The 19,580-nt window shown below is 35.4% G+C and overlaps 1 protein-coding gene across 4 annotated transcripts in view; it reads right to left on the reverse strand.

Annotated features, from left to right (window-relative positions):
- PLA2G4A (phospholipase A2 group IVA) overlaps nucleotides 1-19,580 on the reverse strand; it is a 174,063-nt gene that overhangs the window by 143,389 nt on the left and 11,094 nt on the right. The window contains exons 1-2 of one of the 4 annotated variants that reach the window (XM_037825144.1): nucleotides 16,527-16,607; nucleotides 13,289-13,370 (exon numbers count right to left, since the gene is read on the reverse strand). The gene's annotated coding sequence lies outside the window, so the exon portion shown is untranslated. Of the gene's footprint in view, nucleotides 1-13,288; nucleotides 13,873-16,526; nucleotides 16,608-19,580 lie in introns of those variants that run through there. The other 3 variants (XM_037825147.1, XM_037825146.1, XM_037825145.1) reach the window with 3 other exon arrangements.

A 19,580-nucleotide genomic window follows, 5' to 3' on the forward strand; every position in this document is an offset into this window, starting at 1 on the left:
TGGAAATCTTGGAGTTAAAAAGTACAATAACTGAAATGAAAATTTTACTAAAGGATCTCAACAGATTTGAACTGGCAGAAGAAAGAATGAGAGATTTTAAAGTTGCACCAATAGAGATGATTTAATCTGGGAAACGGAAAGGGGAAAAATAGTAATGAAGAAAAATGAACAGAGCCTCAGAAATCTGGGCAACAGCAAGCACACTAATATACAGGTAATGGGAGTCTCAGAAGAAAAGAAGGGAGAGAATAGGGTAGAAAATATATTTGAAGAAATAATGACTTAAAATTTCCCAAATGTGATGTAAAACAAATCAAAAACTCAACTAACTCCAAGTAGGATAAACACAAAGATATCCATACCCAGACACATCACAGACATCTGTTGAAAGTCAAAGGCAAAGAGAAAATCCTAAAAGCAGCAAGAGAAAAAAATGACATCACATCCCCAAACTGCCACAATAAGATTAGCAGATGACTCCTCATCAGAAACAAGGGAGGCCTGAAGACAGCAGGCTGACATATTCAAAGTGCTGAAAGAAAAGAAAAAAAAAAACATAGCTATTATACAAAAATACTACATCCAGCAAAAACATCCTTCAAAAATAAAGGCAAATAAAGGCATTCCCACATAAACAAAGGCAGAGAGAATTTGTTCCTGGTAGACAAGCATTGCAAGGATACTGAAGAAAGCTCTTCAGTGTGAAAGGAACATGAGGTGTTCACTCAAATCCATACAAGGAAACTGAGAACACTGATTAAGGAAAATATATAGAAAATTTTAAAAGACGGTATAAATCTTTTTTTTCTTCTCCTCTCTTAAATGATTTAAAACTCAATTGCATAACACTATAATTAAAAAATTGTGTTTTGGGATGTATATAAAGATATACATAATAGCCACAAAAGAGTGCAGAGAGAATAGAACTATAGTAGAGCAAGGAAAAGACACCAGACAATAACTGGAATCTACAGGAAACAAAGAATGCCAGAAATAGTAAATGTGTAAATGCAAAGATTCTAGAAATATATTTTTCTCTTTCTCCTATTAACTTCTTTAAAAGACAAAAGACTGTAGAAAGCAGTAATTTAGATCACTGTATTGTTGGGTTTATAAAATATAGAGATGTAATGTAAATGACAACAATAGCACAAGGGAATGGGGAGGAATTAAAGCCATACTGGAGAAAAATCCCTGTGTTTTACTGGAATTAAGTTGTAATAAATTACATGTATAGTGCAATTCCTAGAGAAAATCACTAAAAAAAATAATCGAAAAAAATCAATGAAGGAACAGGGGAACATAAAAGAAATAAGACATATAGAAAACATACAGTAAAATGGCAGACGTAAATTCAACCATACATATAACATTAGATGTGAATGGGTTTAATACTCCAATCAATAGGCAGAGAGTGTCAGACTGGATAAAATCAAATGTATACAAAAATCTTGTGAAATCCAAATAAGGTATGGAGATTGGTTAATGGCATTGTACCCATGTTTATCTCCTGGTTTTGATAGTGTACTATGGTTATGTAAGATATTACATTGGGAAAAGGTAGATGAAGGAGATTTGAGAAATCTTTGTACAACTTTTATAATTTCTTATCTCAAATCATTTCAAATTAAAAAGCTTAAAAACTCCAATACATGTGGATAGCTATAATTTATGTGTACAATTTTCATCCCAAAGTTATGTTCAATAGAAGTAACAAAGCAGTCCTACAGAAAAATTATTAGCATAGGTTCATTTTCTTTAGGACAAAATCACAGGTCATTATTGTTAGGCAGTGACTGCATTTTGGATTTTGGTTAGGAATAGGCACTCATCCATCCTTTCTTCTCCCCATAACTGTTAATAATAGCAGCAGATTATTTCATCTGCTGAGGAATTAAGGCATCTCTGTCCAGCTAGCCACATTAGACACTAGAAAAATATTGTTTTTCGCCCCCACTATTAGCTCAGTCCTGGAAACCCAGCTGCTACTAGGTTGCAAAACCACAATCATTAAAACTCATAAAAAAAGCAGAGCTTTTTTTTCCTTTTTATAACTGAAATGAATAATGAGTCTTCATGAGTGTACAGTCGTTTAACTCTGAAGCAAGAAATGTGTAGCTCATGTAGTTAGCTCATTGTTTCTTTTTTTTTTTTTTAGTTCCTTTTTTTCTCCTGTTCTGTAATTAGACACTTCCTGAACACTAATGAGGGGGAAATTTTTGGATATACTTCCAACACACGCTTGCCTATGCAATGCAACTGTTGGTTTTCAAAGAGTGCTTATTAGTGTGTGGTCTGCCCAAATGCCTTTCAGTCATGTTGTCAGGACAAGATGGACTTCTCAGAGAAAAGTGAGCAAGAACCAAAACACAGACTATTTTATCAATTCCTTCTCTCTGCATAGAGAGCTATGACCATGTAAAGAGGAAAGAAAGGGGTTATTATAAGGTTTGCAGCATCTGGAGAAAAGAATAGGAATGTAAAGGATCCTTTTCTCTCTCCCTCCATGCCACTGTGCGGAGCAGAGGAGGTAGTAAGAGGCCCAGCAGTTAAGCGGTAGCACATTCTGTATTGCAGCCAGTCTGATCTAAGTTCAAAGCCTGTCTTCTCCTCTCTAACTGATACTTATCTTCAGTTTCCTCATCTGCAAAATGGGGAGATTGAGTCTTACAACTCAGAGACAGCGGAAGGATGACATGAGAAAATGTATGTAAATTGCCACGCAGGTCCTTAAGTATTTGAAAACAATCATTGATTACTTTCGTTGTTTGTGAAACTAGTGCTCTTCCCCGAAACTGCCTCTACTTAGACTTTTTTTTTGGCTCTACAGAGATTTCTGAGAAATTCAAGTAGAAAAATGTGTTGAGCACTCATTAAAAAGACCATGTATATTTTCATACTCATCAACATATTGATTTGATAAATTAATTTAATAAATTAAGAAATAGTGCTATTTCAGATGCACGATTTTTTTAAAAATGGAACAACTGTTCCAAATACAATCCTTCTTCTGTTATGCTGGATATAAAAAGATGATCTAAAAACAAAAAGAGTAGTGTATCATTACATATCCCTTAGCATTCTGATATAGATATGTAGTTACACAGGCACTACTAAAGTTTTAAATTCTTAAACTATTTTGCTGGTGCTTTTTTTTTAAACCAAGTGTAAGCAAAGAGGTTGGTATCACCTACAAGGAAAAAGGGATAAAGAAACAATAGGAATTAAGATAGGTAAATGAGCTGCTTTGTATTAGAAATGTCTCTCAAGTTACAGCCTCTCAATTTAGAATAGAAAACCTGTTGAGAAAATTCCCAAAGAGGTCTAAAAGCATGTCTCCAGATACAAAGGCACAGATGACTTAACCCAGTCTGTGTTTCTTAAGCCATGAACCTGTTACCAGACCAAGGTGTTGGATTCTTTTGCCCAATGCACTCAAATGACCAATTCCTGAGACACCCAGGTTTCAAGGACAGAAAGAGTTTTATTGCTATGCACGAAGCAGAACAGATGCCTATCAGTCCAAAATCTGTCTCCTTAAATTGCAGTAATTCTGATAGCTTTAAAGCATCAAAAGATGGGTGGGTTTTAGGATAATGAGTACAGTGGCCTCAGATTATGTAATTAGAGGTGATCTAAATATTGAGCAAGCATAGACTGATAACATGCTTAGTTACAGAACGTATGCAAGAAAAACGGCAGCCTTAATATGATGATGGGTGTGATTTTTAGTAATATAATGAGGTATAGGTGACTTGTAGGTTCAAGTCTAAGCTACTGCGCATGTCATGCTTGCCTATTTTGGTTAGATCCAGCTTCGGTTATCAAGATAACTTTGGACTTGGGGTGGGTTAGTTCTGGGCTGACCCAAGACCCTTCATTAATAAACATTAGGGGCTGTCTTTAGTAATTATAAAACTCTGAAGTCAAAAAATTAAGTGAAGGTTAGTCACAAGGTTTTTGCAATCACAAGGGCACAAGATAAAGACTATACAATCATTATCAGAGATAAAGGCAGCTGGATTACAATTCAGGTTTTAGGTATTTCCTTCTGTCTGCTGTAACATACCAGAAAGTAAAAAGGAATATCTATATAATGATTCAGTAATCATAATCAGTCCTTAAATCCTAACTTCTCAGTTACAAACCCAATGATAGAGATCCTGCTTGTCACATTCCCCAATGGGACACCTGATGCTCTGCAGCTGATGTCCATTCTAATCCTTTTCAATTGACTTTTTCCTTTCCGTTTTTACTACTAGTCTACCATGCTTCTTTATCTCTCACATTTGGATTCATTGAAACCATTATTTAAACAAACAAGTATGTATGATATATCTACAAGAGTTTCAGAAGAGGGAGAGATTCATGTGGTTTACAATAGAAAAATGCTTCATGGAAAAGATAATTGAGTTGATATTTGAAAACATAAAAGGGCTTACATAAATAGAAATGGTAAATGGAAATATTTTCACTAGAGAAAATATGCTGCAGCCACACATCCCCATCCCACTTCAGGCTCTCGTGCTGCCTGCCCCCCACCTTCTTTACAGGAAAATCCCTGCCCATGCTTCATCAGTCTCCCTAGAAGTAAGCCATCTCTTAACCTCTCTACTAGGATAGGACTCTTGTATTTCTCCTTGATATCTCACCATAACATTAAATATTATATTACCATTGTGTATAAGGTATGTCTCCCCAGCTGTGAGTAGCATGAGGGAAGTGGTCGTTGTCTCCTCTCTGTATTCCTGTGTTGGATCCAGAGAGATCACTCAAGGATGAATTAATAAATATGGACATATGCATGGTATACCAGGGAAAACTGGCCGGGCTATAGTTCAGGTCTTGTGTTGAGAAATGTTCAAAGGTAAGTTCAGTCTATTTATGGAACCTAGAATGACAAACTAAAAGATATCTTAGCAATCACTAATTTGAATACATAGTTATAAAAGCTCATATTAGTTAAACATTTCCCAGGTGCCAGGCACTTTTCTAAGTGATATATTCACACCATCTCATTTAATCTTCATAACAAGATAGGAATTATCATCTCCATAATAGAGATAAACAGGATTAGAAGTGTCAGATGATTTACGTAATTGTCAGCTCAAATCAAGGCAGACTCTCTCCCAAACCTATGCCCTACAAGAGAATACTGTCTCCCAGAAAGAGGAAGTGACTTTTTCCAGTTCATCTGGTTAACAGGGGCTGATATGGTCCTAGAATCTTCCCTTTTGCTTCATACCAAGTTCTCTTTCTTCCACATCCATCTGCCACTATTCAAAAGACCCTAAAGGACCAGCAGTGATTCAGAGACATTATACAATAAGCAGTAGGGTTATTAGAGAGTCTTAAGCTAGAGGCAGCATGATGGAAGTGACATTTCAGTAATAAAAACAATAGTTAAGCATTGTTTATGGGGAAAGATAGCACTTGAGGGAGGGACACAACCAGTCCGAGAGGTCCAAAAGTGATGTAATGTGCTATGTGCCTTAACTAGAACTGTGGAGGTAATAAGGAAGAGGAGAGTATACAATACCCTTTAGACGAGAAAGTTCTGCCATATGATTATTTAAAAAGCCCACATACACACATACACCCACACAAACTAACATTCTATACAAATGAAAACAATGTGTAAAGCAGTTTTTGTTTTGTTTTGTTTTGTTTACCATCTCCCAACTGTAAAGTACTGATCCAGGTGAACCTGGCTATTTTACATCAGAAAACTGAGAAGTTTCAGAGATGTTTCACACACTGAATTACAAACAGAGCAGGAAGCTTTCCTCACTCCCAAACTGGTTTTCTTTCCTTGACCATTTGAGTTTGCTGTTATTTTCCACTGTTTCACCTCTTGGTGGCCAAAATCAAGTGGCCATTCTGCCTATATTTTAAAGTCACAAAATTATGGCATTGGAGGAAATAGTCACAATGACCACCTAAATAGAACTTCATTTTGCTCATTTGGAACTGAGGCCTAGAGATGTAAACAGACCTAGCCAGGGTGATCCAGTTAGGGAAAGAGCTGACATTAGAACACATCTCTTCACTCTTATCTACCCTCTTTTGCTTTCCACCCATATGCAAATGCCTACCCCCTTTATCTCCACAAACACGAGGTAAAAAGGAAATATAGCTAAAATATAAAGGGTATGAAAACAAATTTTAGTTTGAACAAAATTTTTAACAGCCATCTTATTGTTTGGTTCTGTATAGTCAGCTCAAGATATGACTTTGAGGGAAATGAAAAATTGGGTTTCTATGATTGGTCAAATAAAGCTTAAAAGGAGTTACTTTCATCTTTCATACTTTTCTAGGTTTGAACTATAGTTATAAATTATATCCTTTTAAAAATTCCACTTCCCACACAGACATAATGGAATAATACTATGATTGACAGATGTTAATCATATTATGTTCATTTTTAGAAAATGTACAATAATTATTTCCTGTCTCTTACTTAAATGAAACTGATAATGGTGATGTATGCAATATTCATACTTTAAAAACACACTTAACAAAGTGGCATACAATCTTGGGAAAGGAGTGTATTTTGAGAAGCAATTTGCTTCTACCGCTTTCTCTCTCCAGACCAGACACTTTACAAATATGCTCTCTTAGGGAGCATTTGCGTTTTGTTGAGGTTTTTCCACTCCCTCCTTAATTACTGCCTTTTTTATGACGTATTCAAGATTGCCACAGCAGGGAAAGCCATATCTTTTCTCTAAAGTAAATAGCCCAGGGAAAACCCCCAGAAAAGTCGTCATACTGGCTTAACTATTTCATGAGAACCATTTTATTCCTGGATAAAGTTATCACACTATGGGCTTGCTTTGCATTTCAACAAGCACAGCATCTATTTCAGGCAGCAAGGGAGGCTGAAAATGTGGATGCTAACAATGATATTTAAGTGGAAAAAGTTGAAAAAAAAATGATAGCAAGAGTTGTCAAAGCTCAAAGATAGTTGTTTACTCACCATGTTACGAGTGCTGTGGAGTTAAACCACTAAACATGGGACTAGCATTCTGTAAATCCTGGATTGTATAACATAATGGGAATGCAGGTTCACCATCATTTTTTCAGGTTAAGAAGTTTTAGGATTGTGCCTCTAGATACTATGAATGGGATCTCACTTTTGAAATGAACATAAAACCCAGATTTTAGCAGGATTAAGAGCTCTGTAAATAGAAAGGATGCATTTCAGCAGAGTATGCTCAGGAGTCCTTAATTATGTTTTGTATTATGCACCCCTCTGGTAGTATTGTGTAGACGAGAGAAACTTCAGTACAATATAGCAAAGAATTTTAAAATTCATGAAATAAAAACTTGGATTATGAAAGAAACTAACTATATTAAAATACAAGGAGCCTTTGGCCATCTGCAGATCCCTTAAATGATAACATAGATATGCTTTGAAGCCTTGAAACACATTTTCCCCTTCTAGTTCTGTGGAGTACACCAACACAGTTCTGAAGAACAATGTAAAGTTTTGAGAACAGAAATGAGAACTTACAGCACTTTAAAAAAGGTAAAATGATAGAAAATTACAGTTCTTTTTGCCCACCTATAGAGTCTAGCACCTTAAGAAATATGTAGCACACCCTGAATATTTAAGTGTTACACATTAAAAAGCAAACATTGAAATGAACCAGAAGTCATCCGGTTGCAATCCACTCTAAAACCTGAAACTTATATTTCCTCAACCTTTGTTCAGCAAGCTGGAGAACTGTGCCAAGGACAGTCATAAAATCTTTAAGACTGTTTCAGTTGAGCCCCTGCTGATGAGATATAAGGAAAATAGATTTTTTTTTACAGAAATGAACAAAAATAGTGTGATAATCTCCCCTTCATTTTGCAGATGAGCAATTGGAGAGAGAGAGGAGATAATTTTACCTAAATCATAATCTAATAAATATGGGCAGAACTAGGAATAGAATGTAGAATGACTTTCCAATTTATTGTCTGCCTCATCACAGTTAAAGGGAGGAAAGGAGGGAAAAAAATCACCTCCTAAGTGCCAGGCAACATTGCTGGTAAACAGCAGAGCCAGAAGCCAACTCAAGTGAGTCCAACCACAAAGAGCTTCTCTTCTTATTATCAGCTTGACCCACACACACTCACTGCTTCTATCACCAAAGTGCCTAAACATCATTTGTATAAAACTTGCTAAAGCATTTTAATGTTTAGAGAATTTATGAGGAATGGCTAGCAATGTGGTACTTTTTTAAATTTGAGGAACTATGATCAATATTTCAATATTATCTTAGTTCTTGAAAGAATATTATTTTGATTATGGTAACCAACTGCTCACTAAAACTCTAAAGATCGAACGAGAAAAGAAAAGAAAATGCTTTTAGATGTGAAATGAAAGCTATATGTCAAATTGAAGAAAGAATATCCCAATAGTAGGACTGAGAGGGAAAGATCCTCTCTTATAATGGTCTATTATTATTACTGAATGTTTTAGACATCTTTACCTTGAAGAATTGTAATGATTTGAATTCTATAAAGCCTTGTCTTGAGGGAGTACTAAAGTGCCATCAGGGTACCTGGGGAAATAGACAAAGAAGTAAAAAAAGCAGGAAAGAGGGTCATCAATCAATTAATATAGAGATCAGTATGCTCAGCAAGGGGTGTGCTATAAACCAGATACAGGAACTCAGCCAGGGATCCAGTAAAGGTGGGTGAGGCAAACTTTTAAACATTCAGAACTTAAAAACCACCACCACCACAATGACAGCAGCAACTCTACCAATAAAGGATGGGTAATAAAGGAATAAAGGAATCCATTTATAATCCAATAAAGGAATAAAGGATTCTTTTATTCCAATAAAGGAATAAAGGATTTCCAGGATGATAGTTCCTGGAACAGGTAAAAGCAAAGAGATTCATTGAAGTATAGAACCAGGTCTAGCAACTGCCTAGTAAATGAATACAACAAGCATTGGAAAACCAGAGCAAAGGCTCAATTAGTAACTACTACTTCCTAGTAGTCACTAATTACCTTAGATAAAGGAATCTGTGTTCCACCAGCTCATGAATTTCTATGAATTTTTATTTTGGGAGCATATTTATGCATTTATTTTCTTAGTGCACTGATAGTTCATCATAAGGATTCCTAACCTTTCTATTTCCTTTCTTCAAAAACTACCACACTGGAAGAACTCAGCCCTCTAGGTGCTCTGGGTCTGCTCCTATAATTTAAACATGGCTGGAGGAAAACAACAATTTTATTTTAGGTTCACATTGCCAAAACTCAAAAAAGCCTCTCAACACTACACAGCATCCTTCTAGGTTTCTCTAGTGAACTTGGATTCTCATTCTAGGAAATGACTTTCTTCTCTTCTCCCTCTCAAGTCCTTCACTCACGCAGTCTCTTAGCTGGTGATCTCACTTCCCTTCACGGAGAAAACAGAAAGCACCAGGGGTAAGTTTCTCATTTTCCCACCACCAAATCTGCAAATTCACCAGCACGTGTGTTTGAGTTCTCCTTTTCCTCCTCCCTGTCACGAAGTAGGCAGCCTTCCTCCTTCTGTTCAGTCCTGACCCCACACTTGACTCTCTGGGTACAAGATCCCTCCTCACCCTTAAGGGCTTCCCTCAGATGGCCATGTCTTCCTTTCTCGAATCAAGCTTTACTTTTTCCTGGATAATCTGATTGGCTATTCTGTTACCATCTCTCCCTCCACTATGTGTTCCTTATCCTTGCTATGTTTCCATTTTTATGTTTTGTTTCACTGCCAGTTTTCTCCAAAGGAACATCTGTTCTTAGGAGATTCATGTCCTCACCTCCCATTTGCTTCCATTCCACTTCCATTTCCTTCTCATTTTTTTCCCACCATTCCACTAAAACTGCTCTTGTCAAGATCACGAATGACCTTCAAGTTTGCAAATAGAGATGACTTTTCTATCCTCAGCTTACTCAACCTTTTTGTTCTCTGAAACTGCCTTCCCTCCTTCGCTCCCATGACATCACCTGTAGTTTGCCATCTAATTTCTCAGTTGTTTTTCACTAGCTCATTTACAAATACAGTTCTCTACCTGGACACCCCCTCTTGAGCCCTGCCATTCTTATCCCATTCACCTGCCACCCATGGATTCTCATCTCTCACCTCTGTTTAAAATTTATCTTCTCAGCAAGTCCTGCCCATCCTCCACTTCACCATGTTATTTTCTATTATCAAAGCCTGTTTGCTCCTTTTATGTCATTGATTATCCATGCATTGTTTGCTCGTTTATTGTCTCTCTCCTTCTAGAGGGAAGGAGCCATACCTGCTTTATTCACCCAAGTATAGCCCATATATAGCACAGTGCCCTAGCATGTAGTCAGTATTAATTAAAACACTGAATGAGTGAAGGAATAAATATGCAGAGCCCAGTATCAATAATTCCTGGTTGATACTGGCAACTGCATTCTTTTGACCCAGCAGGTAAAATCCTTCTGTGAAAAAGGAGAGTACAAACTACCTAAATTGCTTCCCACCATATATTTTCTTTTTCTAAGCATTAAAAAGGTACATTTTCCTACTACTTTTCTACACATACTATATATATTCATAAAACATCTAGAAATTATTTTCCTCATAGAAAATTATACTTGAACATTCTTTTCGTTGTGATAGTAGCTGGTATGCTATTAACCAAGCAACCCAATGCGTTGATCTAGAATACAAATTAAATGGATAGTAAGGATTTCTGGATAGAAAGAATTTACTGAATTAGTCTCACAAAATCGATTCTTTCTATATTGCTTTTCATTGTCAGCAGAGGCATCATTACAGACAATGATGGGGATGAGAAAAAAAGAATCCCATATAAATATTGTGAACCTATATGTATTTTAAATATAAATCCATGGCTGTCAGAAAATAAGTACCAAGTAACAGATTATCAGTAATTATCTTAATATTTCTTATAATTATATGTTGTAATTAACTAAGAAATATCTTTAAATTAGAATTATTGCTGTGAGAAATCTTCCTAAAGTATTTTAAAAGCATCATCTTTTAAGAATTAAGGATCTGTCTTAGTTTGCCAGTCTGCTATCACAAATACCATACAATGGGTTGGCTTACAAACTGGGAATTTATTGGCTCACAGTTTTGAGGCTAGGAGAAGTCCAAAATCTATATAACAACAAGACTTGTTCTCTCCAACTCCCAGTCCATGGCTTTCTGATGCTGGCCACAAGTAATCCTTGGGGTTCTGCAGCTTTCTGGTCACATAGTGATGTCCTTTCCTTTCCCTTTCTGGTTCCTGCTGACTTTCTGCTTCTTCCTGTTTGTGGTCTTCTCTTTATAAGGCCCACAGTAACCCAGATTAAGACCCTCCCTATTTCAGTCCACAGTTACCTTAACTACAAATAACATCTTCAAAAGGCCCTATTTACAATGGGTTCACACCCACAGAGACATAGAATAAGATTAAGAACATATGTTAATTGAAGTACATAATTCAACATACCACAAGGTCTAACAATATCTCTGAGTTATTATCTGAACTTGAATTACCATTGTACACTGAAAATAGTGATGTAGATGAGCCATGAACTATGCAGAAATGCCATAAAGTTATTCTGTTGAGATCTCAATTCATGAGCTCAACCAATTTTAAACTCATCTGCTGCTTCTTCAAAACAGCTGAATGGAGAAGAAATAGACAACCTCATTGAGGTTTATTACAGACACAACATAGGACAAGTGGATATTAAGAAATATTAATTATAGAAGCAGGAGTCTATACTGCATGATCCCGTAACTGCATTCATCTTTAGGCACTTTTCCCCAAATTGTTTTTCAATAATTCTTATGTAATTGTTCTAAATTAGTTTTCACAACATTTTCATAGTAGTGCATGAAAAACCTGTAAAAGGTTCACAAAATGGACTGCCTTTTTGTTTCAATAAATTAAAATGGGAGCCTAAAGAGAACTTGACATCATTTATCAGCCCCAGACCAACCTAGGCACTGTCTTTTCTACAATTACAGACCAAAAATTCATCAAGAATACCTCCTTAACAGAAGGAATCTGTCATCCTAATTTATTGTCTATGCACTGTGTTCAACTTGCTTATCTTTTCAAATATTTGGGCTTTAAAGAATGGGACACAGAGGAAGTGTTCATTTACTGACTGAAATTCAGAAACCATTTGCTAACCTAATGTTTCTGGTGGCATTTGTAGGCATATGCACAGTGGATCCAGCAATCAAACTTGACCTATTATGTGTTATTTAAGACAAAGTCATGCATATGCATACTAAGCCAAGTTACAACTAAAATTTATGTTTACCCCTGAGAAGGAGTATCTGGTTTACCACAATCTACTAAATTGTTTGGAAAAATAAAATAATGATTTTTTTTCTAGAAATGATAAACCTGAGGTCAGAGTAGCCATTCTTATACCAACTGCTTTATGCCAATTGCCAGGATTAATAAGACCCAGAGAGAGAGCCACAGGCTCTGCAGGTTAAACTCATCCAAGGGAATGTTCAATTACTAACCCATTAGCAAAACCTTCTGTAAAATCAGTACATCTTGTATAACTTATATAATCACTCCTTGCTACGTTTATTTTGTATTTTTGGATAAAATATCATATATTTTATTTTCTTAAGCAGCATGTATCTATACAAATTGTCATATAGTTCCAAAACAAATTCCAAATTATACACACTTTTTCAATCATTCTTGTGTTTGTGCAACTTGCTTTATTACGTCAATCACTAAACCAGTTTTAAAGGTAGAACAACTGAGTTAATACGAAAGCACGCATTTGGACAGTGAACTCTCTGGACCTTCTTTTATAATTTTTCTGATGTTAAAACCAATAGAAAGAGGTAGGTACCTTTTAAATAAAAGGTATCAAAAATGAAAATAAAAATCGAACAATCAGTTGAAGCATGGGCAATGCAACAAAATGAAAATCATAAGACTTAGACATTTAACAAGCTATTTGATCTCTCTTTTCACACCTGCAAAATGTGGACAGTATTACCTGCTCTACTAGCTCATGTGGTTATTGTGGGAATGAATGAGGTTTTTAAAGAATCTCTATGTAAACCACAAACACCATGCACATGTTATTGCCTCTCTGAGTTTACTTCCGGGGCATTTTTTTCAAGCTATATTCAGAAAACTGGTTGTAAATTAAATAACACAAAATGAAAAATTGAACTAGTATAAGTTGGATATCATAAATACATAAAAGTCTTGTGTAGTATAGAATACTAAAATTACACTTCCATGGATATTTGTTTTCTAACTCAAAACATACTGTTACTTAAAATACCTGAATTTCCTGCAGCCCAGAAGCCAGACCAACGAGGAGGCAGACTGACCAAAAGGGAGAAGCTGATTCACAACTGCATCTGCTGAAGAGGGAAGTGGGAAGAAAAATGAGTGCAACTTAGCCTGGGCCTGTCGTCTTTGCCCCAGAGGTGGCTAAACCCTGATATGGATCACTGAGAAGTACTTGCTGAATTTCTCTAAGGTCATTTGAATTAATTAAGTAAGTAATTAGACTGGTTGTACAGCTTTAAAAATCTGCTTATGCAAATTTCTTTTATGTCTGTGGGAAGGAAAAATAAACTGTATGTTCAAAGAATGTAAAAGTGGACTAAAAATCAAAGATAATCAAAAGACAGAATCACAAAGCAAGAACAGCAAAACTTTGGTCCACCCCTTTGTTCTCAGGCAGGTCATGGGACAAAAAAGACCAGAACAATATCTACTCTATTTACTATCTTCTTTGTAAAAAACTCCAGAACATTAAGCAAGTTTGCATGTCCCAGGAGCTGTGGAAGTCTGCAAGTGTTTGGCCCTCTTCTCTGAATCTCTTTGGTTTCCCCAATTTCTGTAAAATATGACAGTCTGTGAGACCTTTTAAAAAAAAAAAAAGCATTGATTTCATTTTACTATATATTCTCAACAGTTTTAAAAGAAGGGTTTCAGAAAATAAGGCCAAGCCTTTTAATATTGAGAAAAACAATGGTCATAGAATTTCTTATTTCCAGTTCAAATTTTACCCTATAATACTAGAACCCCTAGCATGCTAAAAAATTATCAAGGACCCCAAGAAGCTTTTGATCATGTGAGTTATGTCTATGAATATTTACCATATCAGAAATTTTTAAAAGAAAATTTTAAAAAAAGTCACATTGAAAGAGGCAATTCACAAATATGGACATAAATGGACACGACAAAAATTGTTCAGTGTTGTTCATCACCTAGTGATACATACCAGGTGTTCAATAAATATTTGTGGTTTGATTAATGAATGAAAGACATTTTTAAAGTAGTTACCTCTTGAAGAGGATTACAATTATTGTTTTCCTTTTCTTCTTCATGCATTTCTATACTTAACAAAATTAAACAGTGAGTATGAACTATTTTTGTAAGTGACCAAGAATAGTATAAAAACATAATCATGCTGGGAAATATTGTTAGTAATTTTGGAATAAAAGCAGCAAAGCTAGACACTCTATGATCCAATCAAAAATAACTTGCATGTTATTTTCCAATTAAGTTTCATTATTGTATTCAACAATAAAAATATCAGATGTTAAAAAAGACAAATCTAATAATTGTACAGCTAATTATTTGAGGGGTTGAATCGAGTATCTAGGTCACTTGGCTTCCAGGCAAGTATTATTTTCCACTCCACCAGGTTATTTTAAGTCCAAACACCAATGAATAAGTAACAATATGGGCACTGCCAATACCCACTGCTAGGTAGTTCCTTACTTATGAATTAAATGATTTGCTAATTACTTATTAGATATTATTAGAAAACTCCAAATTTCTAAGAAGGGCTGCATTTTCATACGACACAAGTTGTCTTTGGGGGTTCATGAACTTCCTAAAGGTGTTTGCAAATTTCTGTGTATTGGGAAAGCATATGTGCATTATTCTGGGGCATGGTCTATAGCTTTCACAAGATTTGTAAACGAGTATGTGTCAAAAACATTTAAGAATAACTAAAGCTATAAAATCTGCAAGCAACCGAGAGGAAAAAAAAAACTGATGGTAAATAAAAGGCATACAAAAGGAAATGGAATCACAATTAATTCTGTCTTCTTCATCTTTTATTCCTCTTTTAATATGTGAATGGTTCAGTTTTATGGCTTTGCTTTCCAAGCGGTGACCCTAGGAATGATACTGATGGGTTAAAAACACAGGCCAATTTCTCTCTATGAAATGAAACTTCTCAGGTGCGAAGAAATCTGTTTAACAATTTTTCCTTTTCCTAATTAAACATAAATGCAAACTATTTTTAAAAAGACTCCAATGTTAAAAAAGAAGCAGCGTCTTCTCCCATAAAATGCGCTTCCCCTACAGGAAGTTTGTAAGGCTGCTTTGAGCAAATGCAGATTAAACACTTCTCTATGCATTTCACAACTATTGCTTAATTTAAAATTTAACTCTTCCTGTGCTCAAAGAGAAAAGCTGTTACCTGTTTCTTATCTAGACATCAAACTTGATTTGCAAGGTGTAGGGACTTCTGCAATATAATTTAAAAATTCTGACAGGAGTTGTTTTATTACTATTTCCCCCAAATAATTTTTGAACTACAACTCCAAATATACACAATAAACAGAAACAAACCAAAACACAAACCACTCTTGAACCCAAGGGATTTTTTTGCAAATAGCATAACTTTAGAAGTAAAACATATCTAAATATGTTTCTAATACTCGGTGCATACCGTAGCTGAATAAAAGCTTACGTCACCAACCGGTACAAGGAGCGTTTCTTCTTCTAATTTTTGAGGTGAAAATAATTATTTTTAAAACAATGATTAGAAGTTGTAGGAGATTTAGATACGTTAAGCCACGATTATTTCAATACCAAAGGCATGTTTTTCCTGCTTCTTCTGAAACGAAATGACTAAAACAGTATTCCCACTCAAGGTTTAACTTCATTAGTTGATCAAATCTTTTCAAGTACCTAGTTTTGAGCTCTGTTATCCTGGGGCATGTCAAACAACCTAGACAACAGACGAATCAGAATATCAGTCGGCACAATTAATACTTCAATATTGTTTTGCTTTTCGCGTAAATCTGCAACCCATTAGACACCCAATAATGCTTTGTATAAGTAACCTAAATAATTGTTTTTACACTGAAACTTGAATGAGGCAATGTAGTCCATCTCTAAACATCCTTAACAGCTGTCAAACAGCATGCTGCTCAAGTTTGGGGATCAGTAACCATTGGGTGGCATCACGTGGAACACTAATAAGCGCTACCTCACTGCCGTTTTGAATGTTAGCTTTTGTGGCTGCAATTGAAGGAAACACCTTATTATTCAACTCCATAGAGCATTCAGATCCGGGAAGCAATCTCTCTTTAGAAGGAAATTAAGGTCCTCGGTCTGGGTCTCATTTCGAAAGGCAGAGACATGTAGAACTTTCAAAGCAGTGAATTTCAGGTTTCCCCTCAGTCCTTTCTTCCTTCCGAGTAAACTGCAAACTAAAGCTAAGGGAGGAGAGGTAAGTGGAGCAGGGGAAGAGTAAATATATTGCTTACATTTCTCAGAGTTAAATAAGATTCTTCAGGCTTCTCTATCCCTCTAGCTTTCTGTCAGGATCCTCTTTCAGCCTCGGACTGGGTACAAGTTAAAGACGGTCATATCCTTGGTGGGAGGGTCTAAAATGTGGGCTGGTCTCTTTAAGACTTTGCAAATCTTTTAAGGTGGAATTAAAGAGGAAGAGCCAAAGCATTGTTCCCTTAGAAGCGAGTATTTTAAATGCAAAAGTTTGTTTAACAGAACCAGAAGTTGAAGTTGGAAAATATGTTTAAACAATATGTAAATTAACCAATCCTAAATCATATGGATCGTAGTGTGTGTGTTTATCTCTGGAACTACTTCTTGTCCTTAAAATAGTCACTACTTCCTCTTTTTTCCAAATAAGTGAGAATAAAATTGAAAAGATAGAGAATACCACAGAGTACTTTAGTATTCTTTAAAAAGGCAGTTTTTATGAACACAAAAATGTAAGATGTATACATTTTAAAGATGAACAATATAAGACCTCCTTAAAATCCTGAAATACAGGAGTCCATTGCCATTTGCTTGTAGGTTTAAGATTAAAGGTATATCAAATATGTAATACATATGCTGAGATATAGGGGGAAAAAAAAAAAAACTTTAAATAAGGTAAATTCCAAATTTGTAATGTAAATTCAAATCCCTGATACCACTGCAATGAAGAAGGAACACTGGTTATATTTATCCAAATTCCACAGAATCAATTAGTCTTTAAAGATTGCCATGTTCATACATTATACCTTGATTTTCAAGCAGACGTAATTTTTTCCCTTTAATCAAACACTGAACTCACTTAATAACTCATAACATTTCCAAAGAATAAAACTTCTGCAACCCCTGTCATCAAATCCTCTGGATTATCTGGGTTTTTCTGTAGCCCAAGATTCAACTCCTTATTATTTTCTGCCTTAAACCCACTTCAGTATATTGTAAATCTCTTCTTCCTAAAAAAGACCTGTAGACTATGGGATAAAGATCTTTCTCCTTGCAAACAGCGTGAATAATCTTAAAAGGCAGTGTATGCTAAATAGAGGAACAGAGCACATATTGTTATTATTCATCTTTCTCCCCAGATAGAAATGGTTTAAAAAATAATTTTTTTTTTACATTATTTGAAGAGAACAGATGTACTCCAACACTCTGACAAAGAAAGACTCCCTTGAATAGTAGCTTCCTGTACAATGTTTAAATGCTTTTAAAGACAATTTCAGTGTATAGTACAGCCTGGATTAAAATATAAAGGGAAATGTTTACCTCTTCCTAGTCTGTTTAAATGAGGCGGGTTCATCTCATTTGTTGTGAATGAAAGCCCCTTTCTGTGGTTCCCTGGTTTCTATGCCTGCATCCATTTTGGCTCCATACTTCTCCTTGCTTACACAGACCCCTAGATGGATGATACCAATTTCAGTTTTGCTGTCCTCGCTTTGTCCTTACATTTTCCTCCAAAATATTTCCATGGTTGGCCTACCGGCTCCAAGAATTTCCACCTCTTTGGTAAGAGAACCCTGCCTTCATAACCTGCCTAAGTCTGTAGGATTGATTAGATCTGAAGATGCCACCTCACTGGACCTCCTCATCAATGAAGGAGATAAATCAGAAGAATACATATGGTACCCATTTGGAACTAAGCAATATTCTAGCAGCCTCTTTAAATTCAATCCCACCTTTTGCATTATTTCCAATGATTTTCATACGTGTTCCGTTAATTGTCAATGTCCTTTAAAAATGAAGACTAAGAACCATAAGATAATTTTAGCACTGAATAGCTCAGTAAAATGACCAGCCTGAAAACTGGCTGAATTTACTAATAGTGTACCTACTTGTCAAAACCCATGATTAAAAAAACAGAAAAGAAAAACCTGATCTTTTCATGCTTGTTTTTCCTTCTCTTATTGGCAATTGCTTTCTATTCTTGTTCTAAAACCTTCACTTCAGCATGAAAGTATTAATGGTGGAAGTAGTAAGGGTTATTTGTCTCCCAGCAACTTGGATATGTGGAATATGAGATTGCTATATGAGAGTTGAATCCACACATCTAATGAGAATGATTGGCCAGCTTTTGTGACAACCAAGATATCTATCCATTCATTCCATCCCACAAATATACAGAAAACCTAATCTATTTCAGGAAATATGAGAAGTACAAGGAAGACACAGCAAAAACAAATGAGCAAACAGAATAGACATGTTCCTAAACTCAAAAATCTTATGATTTAATGAGGTAAAAGAAATTAAATTAAAAATTTTTAAATTAACATTATAAACAAAAACATGGGCTTCTAAGAGAGGGTTAAATAGGGAAATGTAGCCTAGATTGTAGATAGAACCAAGAGAAGATTCTCAGTGACCACCAATCAACCAATTTTTTAATAGTAATATATCTCCCTGCTCCACTGATATGCTTGTGTATTCTAGTCCATAATACAAATATATTTATAATAATATAATAATTTGGCATTCTTCCTATTTATCTGTGCCTGTGAACATCATTAACATTAGTAATATTAGTAAACAACCGACCCCAAGAAAAGGAAAGTAACTTACCTTGTGAAATTTTTTGGCATCCAGCTAGTTGACCTCCATTTTTCAATCAAACTGACAACAAACTGGTTCCCCTGTAGTCCTTTTCCCTAAGATCTACTGAAATAATCTTACTCATCCTTCAAGGCTCAGTTCAATTACTATCTTGTCTGGAAATTTCCCTACTCATTCCCTTTTCCAGCAGAAGTAATCATTCTACTTGGTTCAGAACACTAATTAGAGCGCTGATAAATTTGTATTATACTTGGCTATACAAGAAAAAAATATTTTACACTCCATTAGGCAGTAGACAAGTCTTTTTCATCTTAGTAAACCCTCCTCCCAACCATAATACTGTAGGCATTCAATTGATATTCGTTTAATTTAGTTGTTATTCATAATATTGCAGTCAAAGGGTATCTTACACCTGGACACCCAAAGAGCCCTCAACTTGCCACTGCCGTCATTAATTATAATGGTTAATTTTATACGTCAGTTTGGCTAGGTTAATG

This window comes from Choloepus didactylus, chromosome 2 (assembly GCF_015220235.1).
Source record: "Choloepus didactylus isolate mChoDid1 chromosome 2, mChoDid1.pri, whole genome shotgun sequence".
In the NCBI taxonomy this organism is placed as follows: Eukaryota; Metazoa; Chordata; class Mammalia; order Pilosa; family Megalonychidae; genus Choloepus; species Choloepus didactylus.